At 45.1% G+C, this 19,271-nt stretch overlaps 1 pseudogene; it reads left to right on the forward strand.

The window, feature by feature from the left end:
* Positions 1–38: 38 nt before the first annotated feature.
* On the forward strand, positions 39–18,633 carry LOC108393860 (chitobiosyldiphosphodolichol beta-mannosyltransferase-like; annotated as a pseudogene).
* Positions 18,634–19,271: the final 638 nt, after the last annotated feature.

Here is a 19,271-nt window from a genome sequence, read left to right on the forward strand (position 1 = left end):
GCGTGGGGAGGGTTACGTGACGGCGACCGGCCCCCTACATGGCGGCCTCCTGCGTGGCTTTGCTGCCGACGTCCGTGTCTCTCTGCCGCTGCTGCTCCTGGTTGCGTAAAGGCAGCGCGGAGGCGCGGCCCGGCACGTGATGGTCGTGGTCCTGGGCGACGTGGGCCGCAGCCCCTGCATGCATCACCACGCGCTGTCGTTGGTCAAGTGCGGCTTTTCCGTGACCCTGGCTGGGGTCTGCAGTGAGTGCCCGGGGATCTAGGAGGGAGGTTGCTCTCTCAGACTCTGACCCTGTGGCTTTGACGCCCCTCTTTTCTCCCCGCCTCTGGGCAGCTCTCCGAGATTGAGCGAGCCGGGTTCCTGCCCAGCCTCTACCGGGTGGGTCTCCGGGAACAGCGCCTGCCCTGTGTCGGGACTGGCTAAGCTAAGTGAGCTCGTTGCATAGTACCGATGCTCCTAGTGTGTGGACAGATAGACTGGCATCAGGCGCGTGTGACGGTAGAGCCAGTGCTAGTGGCCACGTCTCGTTGGGGCTCCTGTTGTCAGGCTGTGTCTGAGCGGATAACTTGTCTCCTCAGCATTCCTCAAGTTCAGTGCAGAATTCTGCAGAGAGATGTTTTATTTGCACCTTATGTCCAGGTTTTCCCCTCACTGTGTAGCGGCAGGGGTGTCTGCTCCTCCATCTTCCTCCATGTTGACATCTTTAGAGGGTAGCTCAACCCTCTCTGTCAGGCAGAAGCACTGGTTGCCCTTGGTCCCTGTTGAGAGTCTCCTATCCCAGGGTGAGGGAATGGAGTAGGACTTCCCAAGGTTCTCTCTGTGGTGAGATAAATCCACTAAGCAGGGAATCTAGGTCAGTTTGCAGTGCCAGGTATTGTGTTAAGTAAATAAAGATGGTAAGATTTGGCCCTCCTGTCTGGGGTATTCTAGTGGAATCCAGATAGGAACTGGTGTTGTTCTGTGTTCTGATTGCTGAGGAACAGAGAGAGGTTTGGAAAAGTCTTATTTTTCAAAATGCTATGATTCAGCCTGTTGGTGGTCATCAGACTTTGGACAGGATCACCCTGTCCAATACATTAAAGGGGACATTTTTTTCCAGACTCCAAACACCACGAAGAGCTATTGCAGAGTGACAGAATTCAGATTGTGAGTTTGCCAGAACTTCAGAGACTTGCAGGTAGGATGCAGTCAACTGCAGATGGCCTTGAATCAGTGCATGTGTGTGTGGAATCTGCAAATTGCCAAATTTGGTAGTGACGGCTGTTTTTTGACTTGCAGTTGGGCCCCACATTCTCCAATATGGAGTCAAAGTTGTATTTCAGGCGGTGCACTTTCTGTGAAAGTTGATGTGCTGGGAGCCAGAAGCCTACATCTTTTTCCAGGTATGTCAGCGTCACCTCCCTCTGTGAGAACCACTGTTAAGTTTTCTCTACTTTCCAGCCTTTAAAAAATGTACTCATTGGTAAATAGATTACATATTTGCATGTATATATCGACTTCTGAAAACATGAGTAGAAGCTAATGGTCATTTGTCCATTTTTTTTTAGATGACCCATCTGTTCTATTTTTCTGTGTATTATAGAGTCTTACATTGTATTTATTACAAATCTAAGTGTTTCACATATGTTAACTTATTTAATTCCTAATAGTAATCTGAAGAAGCAGGTTCTTGTATTGCCTGCATTTTAGAAATGAGGAAACTAGACCCAGAAAAGTTCTGTAAGCAGCCCGTTGTACACAGCTTGGAAGTGCTGGAGTCAGGATTTGAAGCAGGTAGTCAGTCAGATTCTGAAGTCATACTCTGAAACTCTTACTGTAACTGCTAATTAACATATAGAAGCATCTTCTTTTCATTGGCTGCATTGTATTCCACTATGTGATGTACCCTAGTGTATTTAGTGTCATCGTAGTGTACACTCAGATACGTCCTGATTGTTTTTTTACTTTTACAAATAGTACAGTGAAGAGCATCAGTGAACATACTTTTTTTGCAGTTTCTTCCTTTGGGTAAATTCCTGTGGGTTGAAGTGCTTGGCCAGTGTTCATGTACTTTTAAAATGCTCTGGTGTATTGCTGGATAATCCTAGAGTAAGTTTGGGTCAATTTTTCCCCCATGCAATGGGGATGCCTCTTCCCCTGTGTCCTTACTACCATCAGCTATGGTTAGGTGTTTTAGAGTTTGCATTCTAATAGACAAAACATGCACCTCTTTGTTCCATTATTCATCTCCTTGATTATTGATGATCCTGGACTTCTCAGGTTGGCCAATTTTTATTTATTTTTTGGTGAGGAAGAAGGGTCTTTCTTCTGCTTATCAATCATCCAGAGCTTTGTGAAGATAATTAACTCTTTGCCAAGTTTGTTGCAACCATTTTCACTCAGTTTATTGTTGACAGTGACCCAGGTTTCCTCCCTTTCATTCAAGCCTCTCTTTCTCAGAACCCACCGGACTTGCCTGCCATTGCCATCTGCTGGTTTGTGGGCTGCCTCTGCTGGAGCAAGCTTGTCACTGACTGGCACAGCTATGGCTACTCCATTATGGGTCTGGGGCATGGCCCCCGCCACTGCCTTGTGCTGCTGGCCAAGTGGTGAGTGTCTGGGAGGAGTGTGCATACACTTTCCCCAAACTGCCCTAGGATGAAGGGTCAGCACGGAGTCTCAGTGAAGCTGGTTCTCCGTGTGCTCCTTGGTAAGTACAAGGCTGAGCAGTTAGGCTGCTGCTCATTACAAGTGACAGAAACAGGCCTAAGTAAAGGAGGGTGTTTGTTTTCTTACTTTTGCAAACATAAATTTGCATGAAATTGCAAGTCCAGAGAAATGGCTGATTTTGAGCTCAAAAGGGTGTCATTTGGGACCCCTGTCATCTCTTTCCACACTGCCTCCTGGAGGTGCTCCTCAGGGATGGGGAGCTCCCCTAGCTCTCATCCCCCTGCCTCAGGCTCAGTGCAGATAGCATGCCTCTCTTACTGGCTCATGCCCACCTGCTGTCCTCTGACTCCGCTGAGGCTGGGGTGGAGTTGGGGGCTGTTGTAGTACCCCGTTGTCTCAGGCTTGGAGGAAGGGCTCAACTGCAAGAGCTGGGTGCACCCAGACAGATCCCCAAATAAAATCTGGGAGCTGCTGCTGGACAATGGGGACGCAGGCCACAGTCTACTGTAGCTAAGACAGGGAGAGAGAAGGGCCTGTGGGAGCAGGTTGGACACGGAGTGGGAAGAGTTGTTCGTGTTCTGAGCCCGAGTGTGTTACATCTCCCTCGGTGGACCTCAGGCCACTGGCCAGCTGCCACCTTCCCCCAGATGGTCGTTTCCCTGGCAGTGGTAATGGCGGCGACAAACAGTTACTAAATACTTCACAACCTAGAAAACCGAGGCTGACCAAGGCTGAGAGCCATTATGCAGCTATTAAGTGTGAGGACCAAAATTTAGTCCTTGGCAGTCCAGTTCCAGAGCCTTCTCTGCCTCAGGGAGGAACAGGCCGAGATGCACCGGAAGCATTACCTAACCTTGAGTTGCTCTTTCCCCAGTTCTTTTTCAGTTCTGCCCATGAAGGGGCTTGAGTCTCAGTTGGGAGCTAATCTGTTGTTAACTAACATTTGCTAAATTCCCCTTATAATGCATGGAGCCCCGTGGCCTTTGCAGTCAGCAGTGCAGTGTGTTTAAGATTTAATAAGGTCTTTATTGTATTTTTTCTTTTTGTGGCAAGAGAGACTGGATTTTCCCTTCTGTAGTGATACTTGGTTTCCTTTTAAAGTAACTGTTGAAGCTGAAAGATGATAGGACATAAAGAAAGATGTGAAGGAAAAAATAGTACAGGTGGAACTCAGAGAATGCAGACTCTGGGAAGGTGCCTCACCAGCACCTGATTTAGACCCCAGCCTGGCACCTGATTTAGACCCCAGCTCCGCAGGTGCTGAGTCACACTGCGGGGTGGTAGCAGAGATGCTCGTCGTAGGCTGGGATTCCCAGCTGACTACTGATAACATCTTTGCAGGTATGAGAAGATCTGTGGATGCCTGTCCCACCTGAACTTGTGTGTGACCAACGTGATGCGGGAAGATCTGGCAGAGAGCTGGGGTATCAGGTAGGGGCCTGGGGAGGCGAGGGGTCCGTGCATGGTTCGTCCCAGCTGCAGTGCCTGCTTGTCGTGTTGGTGAGGCATCTAGAAATACCCAGAGGCCTGGCAGATGATTACTGGTTTTGAGAAGCCAAGGACGGAGGCTGGAGCTTCTTTCCCAGCCAGCCAGACAGTCCCCGCAGTTTTAGTCTTAGGACAGCTCTCTGTGTGTTCCCAGGTAATTCTAAACCTCCTTACTATCGTCTTGGATCCCCTAAGCACCCTTATTTTCCGGATCCTCCTGGGCTTTGTGTTCTGTAGGCCTTTTCCACCCCTCCCTAGAGTCTCTCAAATGATCTCCTTGCAGAGCTGTGACCATCTATGACGAGCCAGCATCTTTCTTTAAAGAGATGCCCTTGGACCTGCTACACCAGCTCTTCATGAAGCTGGGCTGAACCTACTCTGTATTCAGAGCCTGGTAGGTCTGTGTCTTCAAGCATTAGCTGCCTTCTCTTGCGCTTGCTGCTGTCGCGTTTCTTCCCTGTCTCCCTGTTGCTGTCTGACCTCCCAGTCTCCTTGCTGCAGACATGGGAATCCACTAATCCAGGGGTTGGCAAACAGTGGATGCAGGCCCGCCTCCTATCTTCATAAATAAAGTATTACTGGAATGCAGCACATTTATTTTATGTGTGTCCATGGCTATTTTTGTACTACAACAGGAGAGCTGAGTTTTGAAACAGAGACTGGATGTCCCCAAAGCCTAAAGCATTTAGTCTCTGGCCCTTTAAGGAAACGTTTGCCCTGTGCTAAGCTGGGGGCATCCTTACCTCCTGCTTGTAGGTTCCTGGCTCTGGCGAGGTCTATGGACCTGTGTGTTCTCTGGGGTGTCTCACTGGCTAAGAGGAGGCCCTTGGTGCAGCTCTTCACACAGCTGGTCGTTTGCTGCTTTCAGTGACCAGTTGGGTATCGTGTCTTCATCCTAAGTGAGGAAATGATAAGAACAGTAAGCCCCATGAAGGCAGGGGCTAAGCCCTGAGAATGCAGGGGCTAAGCCCTGAGAATGCAGGGCCTAAGGAGTCTTGTTTGCTGCTGTGACCTCAGCACCTGGCAACAAAGACATATATTTAGAGAAAGGAAGCAAGGCCTCGGGGCGTAGGGTTGGCCTGGTGACTGTGATGTGGCCGCACTACCAACCTTCGGAGCCTGTGGGCCTTACTCTGGTGGGAGATGGCAGTCCTGGGGCCCGTGGGCCAGCTCTGTGGCATCTCACGGCCTTTGTCTGCCCCATCAGCTCAGAACCCTTGGACCTGGCCTTGGAGAGGTCAGCCTTCATGGAGCAGGATGCTCAGAGTGTGATGGTGACACGTCTTGGAGGGCGGCCAGCCCTGTTGCTCAGCAGCACGAGCTGGACAGGTCTCAGGACCCTCCTGTGCACTTGGGGCTCATTTGCGTGGCTGGCTGAGCCTAGGTTCTCCTTGCCCTAGCAGTTCGTGCCCCATATAATGAGAAAGGGGAGGGCTGAGCTCGGAGAGGCATCTGAAAACTGGCCTGTGACACTCAGCTGTCTTTTCTTATAGAAGATGAAGACTTCTCCATCTTGCTGGCTGCATTAGAAAGTAGGTGTGTGGCCGTGATCAAGAGCTGGGCTAGTCAGGGGCTGATGAGCTGTGAGGTGCTTGCACAGCCTTGCATGGCATCCTCTGCAGCATGTTCCTACCCCGAGAACACTGGGTGGGCCAGCCTGAGGACATGGGAGGTGGAGGTGGCAGCTGCATTCCCATTTGGGTCACTGGGTGGCCAGCCCTAGATCTGAAGGACTGCCTCCGGGAGAGTGAACCTGTGATTAGGAGTGGTGTCCCTCCTCAGCTCTGCTGCCCCCTCCCCGAGTCTGAATAGATGATCCTGGTTATCCTTTATTGTTTTAAACATTTTAAACACAGAGTTTGAACAGCTGATCCTGGATGGGGAAAGCCTTCCTTCTCTGGTCTGTGTGATAACAGGTACCACCTGTTACGGGACCATCCATGTTCCGTATTAAATGGGGTTAGTGAAGTGGGTAGAAGGCACCTGCCTTTATTGTGAGGACTGCCTTCCCCACGTCAGGCACATGATGTTCCTTGTCTCGTTATTCCTCACCACCACTCTGATGTAGGGTTTTCTACACCAGCTTGACAGAGAGAGAAACTGAGGCTCAGAGGGGCCTCATGCAGGGCATGGAGTCTAGTTGAATCTCTTAGAGCATGATCTCAGACATCCTGGGGCTTTCCAGTTCTGCAGTGATTCCCAGGTATCTTTCTCTCTCTTTTTTTTTTTTTTAAAGAAAGAATGTATTGTCCCATGTAAAACTGCTTCCAGAGTAGGCCAGTGGAGAGAAGCAGAGTATGGCTGGAGGAGGAGGGTCCTGGGTCAGCTTCCCCACCTTGCACATTGGGCCTTGTGGCTCCTGGGGGCAGCCGGGGGCCCACTGCACATGCTGGGGCACAGGACGGCACATGTGAGCAGCTGTATCAGTTGGCACTCTGGTGCCTGGCAGGTTTATCCTGACCACCTCCCCAGCACAAGGCCCGCTGGGTACAGGTTCCTGGGGGGCAGGGCTGTGGACTCAGTAGTCAGGGCTCACACCCCTGGGTGTGGGCCTTCTGCTCATGCCCTTGCAGGGGCTTGTCAGGCCTGGGGTTGGGATGGGGACAGAGATGGGCCCAGTGCAGTGACTTGTATTTTCTGTGCAAGGCAAAGGTCCTCTGAAGGAGTATTACAGCCGTCTTATTGACCAAAATCATTTCCAGCACATCCAGGTCTGTACACCATGGCTGGAGGCTGAGGACTACTCCCTGCTTCCAGGTAACAGCGTCCAGCAGGAGGCCTGCAGCAAAAGGGCTGAGATTTGAAAAGGGATCCTGGGGCAGGGAGACAGTTTTTCTGAAAGAGGCCAGGTAGTAAATATTTTACCAGCCTATCTCATAGTCTGTTTTCACAGCCCTTTAAAAATTAAAAACCATTCTCAGCTCAAGGGCCATGCATATACAGGCCTCAGCCCTACCTTGGGCCCTGCTCTAGGGGCCATCTGGGGCAGGGAGATCCGTCTTCCAGGAACCTGTTGGAGGAGCTCTTGGATGAACTGCAGGCCATGAGGCTGATTCCTGGTGGGCCCAGGAGCTGTTCACCCAGGGATTCTGAGAGGGTTACGTTTGTTTGGCCTCATGTGCTCCATTTAGTCTTGCTCTTCCACCCATCTGGGCAGAAGGGCTGGGTGTTGGGTTGTGGCCCATTCCCTGAGTCTGGGAGGGCAGTGTCTGGGAGGTGCAGGGATGATGCACAGACAGTGCTGACCGTCCCAGCAAGAAGCCTCCGCCCTCGTCCTCCCACCTTCATTACTCTGGGGAGGGGAGTGCCAGCTGGCTGCACTGTGACTTCTAGGGCCTCACCTTCCAGCGGCCGGAGCCCTTGGTAGGCAGGACTTTCCTGCCAGTGTTGTGATGTGAGGTTGTCTATTTGGCTTTACTTTTACAGTGACAGCTGGTTCTCTCTCTTGGGTCCGCTGTGGGTTCTTTTTCTAACAAAATGAGCTGTTTTAACCATTATTCCATTTTTAAGTGTGTATCCAGCTCAGTGGCATTAGTTGCATTCACAGTGTTGTGCAATCATCACCACTATTTCCAAAACATTTTCATCACCCCATGCAGAAACTTTGAACCCATTAAGCAGTAAATGCTATGGATTCTTTTAAAATACATTGTGGTTAAGTAGAAAAGAGCAATTAGTTTAAATAAAAATACTAATGTCAGGTGGGTAGTTTTCAGATAGGGCTGAATGGCCAGGAATGGCAGTTGGGAACCGCCTCCATGCCATTAGCTGCATTCACCCTGTGCCAGGCTGCTTGGCCAATTCCAGCCACTTGTGGGGCTAGGGGCGCAATTACCCATTTTGTACTTACTTCCCACCAAAGGTGTTGATCCAGTTATTTGGGGATTTGTGTGCACAGGAAGCACGGCCAGCGCTCTGACGGCCCCTTGCTCTCACCCCGCAGGGTCGGTGGACCTGGGTGTGTGCCTGCACAAATCCTCCAGCAGCCTGGACCTGCCCATGAAGGTGGTGGACATGTTCAGGTGCTGCCTGCCTGTGTGTGCCCTGGACTTCCAGTGGTAGGAGCAGAACCGAATCTTCCGGGAGTTAGGTTCTCATTCAGCACCTGGGGGTGGGCGGTGGAGGGAGGGATCAATGCAGTCAGGATTGCTCCAGGAATGTCGCTGCCTCCCCATCCATGCCACACAGCTAGGTGGCCCTAGACATTTGGAGCTTTTGTGGTTCTTGGGAGTAGGCTGTGCCCCACTGAGGAGCTGACTTCCACAGAGCTCATGCTGAACAGAAAGTAGTGTCTTAGTACTCTGCTCAAGGGGGGCTCGTGTTCACAGGATAAATTGGTGCCTGGCCCTGCCTGCACAATTCACATGGTTTTTATTTTCCTCTATCCCTGATGTCAATCTTATACGGTCAATTTGAATTAGTTAAATGAGCATAATTCCCTGTCTCCACTCTTCCTGGCAAAGCTGGGCATTGGAGAGGGTAGTGTTAGAGGAGGCCCTAGAAACAGTGGCCCCGCCGGGTGCTCAGAGCCAGCCTTTGAATGGGACACACAGGATATCAGACCTGAGCTCTGGACACATAGGGATCAATCTCCACTGGTTATCCAGCCTTGCGTGCTGAGCCTCCCTCCAGGGTGGCTGCCTTTTACTTCATTTCTCTGCTGTGGAATTCAGACAGAAATGTAGAACTCACTGAGTATATTCTTATAAGAGTGTGTAGCAGGAAAGGTCCAAATCCTTTTACTGCCTCTCCTTTCCAGAATAGGTTTGGATTTTTAGTGTGTATCCATCCAGTTTTTTTTTTTATTCACACTCCAAATCTAAGAACAGATTGACTGAAACAGGACCGACTGTTCCTGGCCCTCACTTAGCCTGTGGGTCGGGGGTGGGGTGCAGATCTCGGTGGGCACACGGACTTCTGTTTTCTTCTCCAGGCAGCTCTTAGGCCTCCCTTTGTTCTTTCTCCGCAGCTTACACGAACTCGTGAAACATGAGGAAAATGGCCTGGTGTTTGAGGACTCAGAGGAACTGGCGGCTCAGCTGCAGGTAGTCACGTCCAGGCTAGGGCTCCGAGGGTTTGGGGCCTGGCACCATGCAATGCTCCCTGATGTCTGCTCCTGCAGGGGGGCAGATCTCTGCAGGCCTGGGTGAAAAGCTGAGGGAGGGTGCAGTGGTCAGAGGCTGGGCCTCCATGGATTTGGGGGAATTAGGGCTCGCCCCACCTGCCCTCTAGGTTTATGGGCTGATACCACACAGATGGCACCAGAGCCAGGTGAATCCTGTGTGCTATTTGGGGAGTGATTGGATCTGGGAATGAAGAGTGAGAAGTGAAGAGCTTCCTGGACCAGCCTTGTGAGATGAGTGGGAGTCTTTAAAGGATACTAATTTATTTATTTTTATTTTGTTATCATTAATCTACAATTACATGAAGAACATTATGTTTACTAGGCTCCCCCCTTCACCAAGTCCCCCCACACACCCCATTACAGTCACTGTCCATCAGTGCAGTAAGATGCTGTAGAATCACTACTTGTCTTCACTGTGTTGCACAGCCCTCCCCATTCCCCCCGCTACATTATACATGCTAATTGTAATGCCCCCTTTCTTTTTCCCTGCCCTTATCCCTCCCTTCCCACCCATCCTCCCCAGTCCCTTTCCCTTTGGTAACTGTTAGTCCATTCTTGGGTTCTGTGATTCTGCTGCTGTTTTGTTCCTTCAGTTTTCCTTTGTTCTTGTACTCCACATATGAGTGAAATCATTTGATACTTGTCTTTCTCCACCAGGCTTATTTCACTGAGCATAATACCCTCTAGCTCCATCCATGTTGTTGCAAATGGTAGAATTTGTTTTCTTCTTATGGCTGAATAATATTCCATTGTGTATATGTACCACATCTTCTTTATCCATTCATCTACTGATGGACACTTAGGTTGCTTCCATTTCTTAGCTATTGTAAATACTGCTGCGATAAACATAGGGGTGCATCTGTCTTTTTCAAACTGGGCTGCTGCATTCTTAGGGTAAATTCCTAGAAGTGGAATTCCTGGGTCAAATGGTATGTCTATTTTGAGCTTTTTGAGGAACCTCTGTACTGCTTTCCACAATGGTTGAACTAATGTACATTTCCACCAGCAGTGTAGGAGGGTTCCCCTTCTCCACAACCTCGCCAACATTTGTTGTTGTTTGTCTTTTGGATGGTGGCGATCCTTACTGGTGTGAGGTGATATCTCGTTGTGGTTTTAATTTGTATTTCTCTGATGACTAGCAATGTGGAGCATCTTTTCATCTGTCTGTTGGCCATCTGAATTTCTTCTTTGGAGAACTGTCTGTTCAGCTCCTCTGCCCATTTTTTAATTGGATTGTTAACATTTTGTTTGTTGAGGTACGTGAGCTCTTTATATTATTTTGCATGTCAACCCTTTATCAGATGTGTCATTTATGAATATATTCTCCCATACTGTAGGATACCTTTTTGTTCCATTGATGGTGTCCTTTGCTGTACAGAAGCTTTTCAGCTTGATATAGTCCCACTTGTTCATTTTTGCTTTTGTTTCCCTTGCCCAGGGAGATATGTTCATGAAGAAGTCCTCATGTTTATGTCTAAGAGATTTTTGCCTATGTTTTTTTCTAAGAGTTTTATTGTTTCATGACTTACATTTGGGTCTCTAATCCATTTCAAATTTACTTTTGTGTATGGGGTTAGACAGTGATCCAGTTTCATTCTCTTACATGTAGCTGTCCAGTTTTGCCAGCACCATCTGTTGAAGAGACTGTCATTTCCCCATTGTATGTCCATGGCTCCTTTGTCATATATTAATTGACCATATATGTTTGGGTTAATGTCTGGAGTCTCTGTTCTGTTCCAATGGTCTGTGGCTCTGTTTTTGTTCCAGTACCAAATTGTCTTGATTACTGTGTCTTTGTAGTAGAGCTTGAAGTTGGGGAGCAAGAACCCCCCCACTTTATTCTTCCTTCTCAGGATTGCTTTGGCTATTCGGGGTGTTTGGTGTTTCCATATGAATTTTTGAACTATTTGTTCCAGTTCATTGAAGAATGTTGTTGGTAATTTGATAGGGATTGCATCAAATCTGTATATTGCTTGTCAGGATGGCCATTTTGACAATATTAATTCTTCCCAGCCAAGAGCATGGGATGACTTTTCCATTTGTTAGAGTCCTCTTTAATTTCTCTTAAGAGTGTCTTATAGTTTTCAGGATATAGGTCTTTCACTTCCTTGGTTAGGTTTATTCCTAGGTATTTTATTCTTTTTGATGCAATTGTGAATGGAATTGTTTTCCTGATTTCTTTCTATTAGTTCATTGTTAGTGTATAGGAAAGCTACCGATTTCTGTGTGTTAATTTTGTATCCTGCAACTTTGTTGTATTCCGATATCAGTTCTAGTAGTTTTGGAGTGGAGTCTTTAGGGTTTTTTATGTACAGTATCATATCATCTGCAAATAGTGACAGTTTAACTTCTTTACCGATTTGGATTCCTTGTATTTCTTTGTTTTGTCTAATTGCAGTGGCTAGGACCTCCAGTGCTATGTTGAATAACAGTGGGGAGAGTGGGCATCCCTGTCTTGTTCTGGATCTCAAAGGAAAAGCTTTCAGCCTCTCGCTGTTCAGTATGATGTTGGCTGTTGGCTTATCATATATGGCCTTTATTTTGTTGATGTACATGCCCTGTATACCCATTTTGCTGAGAGTTTTTATCATGAATGGATGTTGAATTTTGTCGAATGCTTTTTCAGCATCTATGGAGATGATCATGTGGTTTTTATCTTTCTTTTTGTTTATGTGGTGAATGATGTTGATGGATTTTTTAATGTTGTACCATCCTCGCATCCCTGGGATGAATCCCACTTAGTCATGGTGTATGATCCTTTTGATGTATTTTTGAATTCGGTTTGCTAATATTTTGTTGAGTATTTTTTCATCCATGTTCATCAGGGATATTGGTCTGTAATTTTCTTTTTTGGTGGAGTCTTTGCCTGGTTTTGGTATTAGGGTGATGTTGGCTTCATAGAATGAGTTTGGGAGTATTCCCTCTTCTATTTTTGGAAAACTTTAAGGAGAATGGGTATTATGTCTTCTCTGTGTGTCTGATAAAATTCCGAGGTAAAACCATCTGGCCTGGGGGTGTTGTTCTTGGGTAGTTTTTTGATTTCTGCTTCAATTTGCTGGTAATTGGTTTGTTTAGATTTTGTGTTTCTTCCTTGGTCAGTCTTGGACGGTTGTAGTTTTCTAAGAAGTTGTCCATTTCTTCTAGTTTTTCCAACTTGTTAGCATATACGTTTTCATAGTATTCTCTAATAATTTTTTGTATTTCTATGGGGTCTGTCGTGATTTTTCCTTTCTCGTTTCTGATTCTGTTGATGTGTGTTGATTCTCTTTTTCTCTTAGTAAGTCTGGCTAGAGGCTTATCTACTTTGTTTATTTTCTCAAAGAACCAGCTCTTGGTTTCATTGATTTTTTCTATTGTTTTATTCTTCTCAATTTTATTTATTTCTTCTCTGATCTTTATTATGTCCCTCCTTCTGCTGACTTTAGGCCTCATTTGTTCTTTTTTTTCCAATTTCGATATTTGTGACATTAAACTATTCATTTGGGGTTGTTCTTTAAATATGCCAGGATTGCTATATACTGTCTTCTTAAGACTGCTTTCGCTGGATCCCACAAAAGTTGGGGCTTTGTGTTGTTGTCATTTGTTTCCATATATTACTTGATCTCTATTTTAATTTGGTAGTTGATCCATTGATTATTTAGGAGCATGTTGTTAAGCCTCCATGTGTTTGTGAGCCTTTTTGTTTTCTTTGTACAATTTATTTTCTAGTTTTATACCTTTCTTTGGGTCTGAAAAGTTGGTTGGTAGAATTTCAGTCTTTTTGAATTTACTGAGGTTCTTTTTTGTGGCCTCGTATGTGGTCTATTCTGGAAAAAGTTCCATGTGCACTTGAGAAGAATATGTATCCTGGTGCTTTTGGGTGTAGAGTTCTATAGATGTCTACTAGGTCCATCTGTTCTAGTGTGTTATTCAGTGCCTCTGTGTCCTTATTTTCTGTCTGGTGGATCTGTCCTTTGGAGTGAATGGTGTGTTGAAGTCTCCTTAAATGAATGCATTGCATTCTATTTCCTCATTTAATTCTGTTAGTATTTGTTTCACATATGTTGGTGCCCTTGTATTGGGTGCATATATATTTATAATGGTTATATCCTCTTGTTGGACTGACCCCTTTATCATTATGTAATGTCCTTCTTTATCTCTTGTTACTTTCTTTGTTTTGAAGTCTGTTTTGTCTGATACTAGTACTGCAGCACCTGCTTCTTTCTCCTTGTTTTTGCATGAAATATCTTTTTCCATCCCTTGACTTTTAGTCTGTGCATGTGTTTGGTTTTGAGGTGAGTGTCTTGTAAGCAGCATATTGATGGGTCTTGCTTTTTCATCCATTCTATTATTCTGTGTCTTTTGATTGGTGCATTCAGTCCATTTACATTTAGGGTGAATATTGAAAGATGTGTACTTATTGCCATTGCAGGCTTTAGATTCATGGTTACCAAAGGTTCAAGGTTAGCTTCTTTAGTATCTTACTGTCTAAGTTAACTCGCTTATTGAGCTATTAAAACACAGTCTGATGATTCTTTATTTCTCTCTTCTTATTCCTCCTCCTCCATTCTTTGTATATTAGGTGTTTTATTTTGAGCTCTTTTGTGTTTCCTTTGACTGCTTTTGAGGGTAGTTGATTTTATTTTTTGCCTTTAGTTAGTATTTGGTTGGTCTGCTTTCTTTGCTGTGATTTTATTTTCTCTGGTGACATCTATTTAACCTTAGGAGTGCTCCCATCTAGAGCAGTCCCTCCAAAATACCCTGTAGAGGTGGTTTGTGGGAGGCAAATTCCCCCAACTTTTGCTTGTCTGGGAATTGTTTAGTTACTCCTTCATATTTAAATGATAATCATGCTAGATACCGTATTCTTGGTTCAAGGCCCTTCTGTTTCATTGCATTAAATATATCATGCCATTCTCTTCTGGCCTGTAAGGTTTCTGTTGAGAAGTCTGATGATAGCCTGATGGGTTTTCCTTTGTGGGTGACCTTTTTTCTCTCTCTGGCTGCCTTTAAAACTCTTTCCTTGTCCTTGATCTTTGCCATTTTAATTATTATGTGTCTTGGTGTTGTCCTCCTTGGATCCCTTCTGTTCAGAGTTCTGTGTGCTTCCATTGTCTGAATGACTATTTCCTCCCCCAGTTTGGGGAAGTTTTCAGCAATTATTTCTTCAAAGACACTTTCTATCCCTTTCTCTCTCTCTTTTTCTCCTGGTACCCCTATAATGTGGATATTGTTCCTTTTGGATTGGTCACACAGTTCTCTTAATATTCTTTCATTCCTGGAGATCCTTTTATCTCTCTCTGTGTCAGCTTCTCTGTGTTCCTGTTCTCTGATTTCTATTCCATTAACAGCTTCTTGCATCTCGTCCATTCTGCTTTTACGTCCTTCCAGAGATTGTTTTATTTCTGTATTCCCCCTCCCAGCTTTATCCATTAGCGCTTGTATTTTTCTCTGCAGCTCCATCAGCATGGTTATGACCTTTATTTTGAATTCTTTTTCAGGAAAATTGGTTAAATCTATCTTCCCAGGTTCCCTCTCAGGGGATGTCTATGTGATTCTGGTCTGGATCAAAGTCTTCTGCCTTTTCATGGCGATAGAGGTAGTCGTGGGGCGTTGTCGTGTGTGTCAGCTGGGAGAACCAAGTCCCTTCTGGCTTGCTCGTTGCCTTCCTCTCCTGTGAGAACAGCGACCCCTAGTGGCTTGTGCTGGGAGTTGCGTGCCGACGGGGTCTCTGGTTCTGGCCCGGGCGGCTGCCGGGAGGCTCTGTGCAGCTGCTGTCCCCTCACCATTTTTTAAACAATTAATACCGTATATTAAATTCTTTCCTGTGAAAAAAACTGACCATGTCAAGTATTAGTGAAGAAGAGGACTTGTTTGGATCATCTGGAATCATGAATATGCTGCTGGTGGAAGTGTAAGGTGGAAACCACTTTGAGGAATTCTTTGGAAGCTTCTACTAAAGCTAAACATACCCTACCCAGCAATTTTTAAATGAGGGCATGGCTCTACAAAAAGACATGTGTGAATATTCATAGGAGCTTTATTCCTAATAGCCCAGAACCAGAAAAGTCCAAACATCCCATTACAGATAGAATGAATAAACAAATTGTGTTGTATTTATATAATAGAATACTGCTTAGCAATGAAAGAACAAATTTCTGATACATGCAGCAACATAGGTGGATGTCAAAAACATGTTGGGTGAAAGATACCAGACACAGTACCTATTATATGATTCCATTTGCATTAAACTGAAGAACAAGCAAAACTAAACTATAATGATGGAATCAGAATAATGATTGGGGGTGGAGATTGATGGAGTACAAGAGAAGTTCCTGGGGAAATGGAAGTATTATAGATCTTGATATAGGTGCTGGTTACACAGCTATTTACTCAGATAAAAATCAAGTTGCAATTTATGACTGATATATTTCATTGAATGTAAATTATGTTTCAAGAAACAAAACCCATGCACAAAATACCTGCAGCAGTTTCTGTTTTCTGCACTGAGTTCCAGATCCTGGGGGAGGGGCCCTATGCCAAGAGACCGCAAGAGAGGCTGAAAGCAAGCAGGGCACCAGCAGTGTGACAGGAAGCTGGGGCCATGGAGGGATGTGACCAGGGAGAAGGCTCCTGTGTTGGAGAGATCCATGAACTTTAGAAACTCTGAATCTAACTTTGCAGCATGCCCTGCCCATGCATTCCTTAACCATTTTTCCTCTAAACCCCAAGTAAATGTCTGCTGCCTAGCGACTTATTTCAGTAGTTCTCAGGAAAGAAGGGCAGGATGGCAGCCGCTGAGTGGAGGATGACCAGCAACACAGGCTGATCAGGAGACCATGCTGACCACAGTGGCTAGACAGCCCTGGAGGAGCTGGCTGCAGCAGGGACTGACCCACTGGACAATGTAGACTAAGCCCCCTCCTGAGACCCCTTAGAGGTAAAGTGGGCTCATACTGGACCTATTATGTCCCAGATCATGGCTTGAGTCATCTTATATGGCTGGTCAAGACTCTTGGAAGCAGAGTACTGAGAGGCCCTGTATTAGAGAAAAGAAAATTCTAGAAGAGACACTAGAATGTCACCAGCAGTTTCTCCTGGGTGGTGGCATTATGAGCATGGCTTTAGTTTTTCTTCATCAAACATTTCTATTTTTCCCTATATTAACTATGAAAGCATATAATTTTCCTCCAGCTTAATTGAGCATATCTCAATTTTTTGGTAATAAAATTAACAGTGAAAAAAACCAAAATGGTTTAAGGACTATAACAGTTTAAAAATGTATTTGAAAGAAGGGATTATGTTTTGTTTTTCAGCCTTGGAAAATTCCCTGAAAGGACTCAGACATGAGAACATGTCCCTTTTTGGCACCCTCTGGCATTCTCTTTGGGCCTAACTGCTCTCTGGGGCAAGATGTGAGCTGGTGGTTGCTGAGGTATCATATGTGAGCCACTGTCCTTCTTGGAGCAGTGGCCTGGGGGCTTGGGCCACCTGCCTGGGGGTGAGGTTTACTGCGGATGGGGGCTCCAAGGCCCTCACTGGGGGATGGGGAGCAGCCTGGTGTATAGGCCACTCTCTGGACTCACCCTTCTCCTAATAAATGGACAATGATCAATGAATTCTAGTCATGAAATTGGGTGGGATGCAACCACAGTAAAGATAAAATAATACAGCTAGATAGGGTCCAAAGGTGATATTACAATTTTATTCTACCTTTTACTTCTTCATTTTGAAATAATTTCAGATTTACAAAACAGTTGCAAAAATAATACAAATGTGTACATGTTACATAACCACAGTACAATGATCAAAACCAGAAAACTAACACTGATAGGATATTATTAATCCAAAAGCCTTAGTAAGATTTGTCATTTGTCCCATTGATATCCTTTTTTCTGTTTTGGGCTCCAACCCAGGATTCCATATTGCTCTCAGTTGTTATGTCTCATTATTTTCCTGTAAGCTGAAACAGCTCCTCAGTGTCTCCTTGTCTTTTATGTTCTTGACATCTTTGGAGAGTTACTCAGTAGATCCGTGCTGTCCAATATAACTTTTTCTTAACTCTGATGATAGAAATGTTCTATATCTGTGCCATCCAATATGATATGGCCATTAGCCTCATGAAAATAGCATTTGAAATGTGGCTGGTGGGGCTGAGGAACTGAATTTTACATTTTATTTCATTTTAAATAAAATAGCTACATGTAGCAAGTGGCTACTGTACTGGACAAGTCAGCTGTTGAATGTCCCTCATTTTGAGTTTGTTTTATGTTTCTTTATAGTATGCTCCAGATATGAGTTTTGGCAAAAATACCATAGATGTGAGTTATGTCTTCCTTTGGGTCCCTGCCAAAGGTGGCAGGAAAGCACCTCAGCCAGGATTTTTATTGTGGTAAAATACATATATAACAATTCTGTAGCACTCAGTAATTCATATCATTGTGCATCCATTACCACCATTCATCTCCAGAACTTCCCCAACTGAAACTCTCTACCGTTGAGACACTACTTCTCCATTCTCCATTGCCCCCAACCCCTGTGAACTACCATTCTACTTTCTGTTCCTGTGAATTTGATTACTCTAGATACCCCGCATAAGTGGAATCATACAATACTTGCCCTTTTGTGACTGGCTTATTTCTCTTAACATAACTGATTCAGAGTTCATCCATGTTACAGTATGTGTTAGAATTTCCTTCCTTTTTTTTTCTTCCTTCATTTTTAAGGATAAATAATATTCCACATATGTATATGCCACATTTTGTTAATCCACTCATTGATCGGTGGGCATTTGGGTTGTTTCTGCCTTTTGGGTATTGTGACTGATGTTGCCACGAACGTGAACATATAGTTATCTGTTCAAGTCTCTGCTTTCATTTCTTTGGGTATGTATCCAGAAGCAGAATTGCTGGATCATACAATAATTCTTTTTTTTTTTTTTTGAGGAACTGCCACACTCTTCCATAGCAACTGCGCCATTTCACATTTACACCAGCAATGTACAAGGGTTCCAGTTTCTCCACATCCTTGCCAACAATTGTCATCTTCTGTCTGTTTTATTATAGCCATCCTAATGGCTTATATGTGCTATAGACAAAGTGTTTGTGCCCCTCACCCCCATTCATATATTGAAAACTAATCCTCAACATGATGGTATTTGGAGGTGGGGGTCTTGGAAGGTGATTAGGTCCTAAGGGTGAAGCCCTCATGAGTGGAATTAGTGCTCTCTTGAGAGAACCCAGAGCCCTCCTTTGCTCCTTCTGTCATGTGTGGACACAGCAAGAAGACTGCCTATGAACCAGGAAGTGGGCCCTCACCAGGCATCAAATCTGGGACCTTAATCTCGGGACTTCTCAGCCACCAGAACTGAGAAATAAATGTTTGTTGTGTAAGCCACCCTGTCATGGTATTTTTGTTTACAGCAGCCCAAATGGATTAATACAGTATCTCACCATGTTTTTGAGGAAGCTGTATTTTTTAAATGCCCTGAAAAGTCCATCAAAGACAAGATGACAGCTGCATTTGGAAGCCAGTAACCAAGACTCGCAGTGTTATTGCTGCAGGCATTAGATCGGAGGTCACTGGATTTGTAGCAGGCAGGAGTAATTCTTCAGTCAGTCAATATTTACCCTGTCTTGGCTAAACAAGGCAGAGCTGGCTTTCTTACAGTTAGTTAAGTTGATGAGTGATAATAACATTTTGTAAGTGTAAAGGTTACTTTTTTAAGTTGTAGCATAACATGTAACAGTCTTAAGTGAACAGCTGATGCATTTTTACGTATGTGCAAGCCATGGACACGCCACTTACATCAAGATACAGAACATTTCCATTCCTCCAGAAGACTCCCTTGTACCCTATCCCTCAACACCTCCCAGAGGTAACCAATGATATGATTTCTATTTATGTAGATGACTTTTTGCCTGTTTTTGAACCTGACCTTACTTTGTGAATGGGAACAGACAGCATGTACTCTTTGTGCTTAGCTTGGTTTGCCACAGTGCCTATTCATCCTGGTGAGATTCACCCATGT

This window comes from Manis javanica, chromosome 5, assembly GCF_040802235.1.
Source record: "Manis javanica isolate MJ-LG chromosome 5, MJ_LKY, whole genome shotgun sequence".
Classification (NCBI taxonomy): domain Eukaryota; kingdom Metazoa; phylum Chordata; class Mammalia; order Pholidota; family Manidae; genus Manis; species Manis javanica.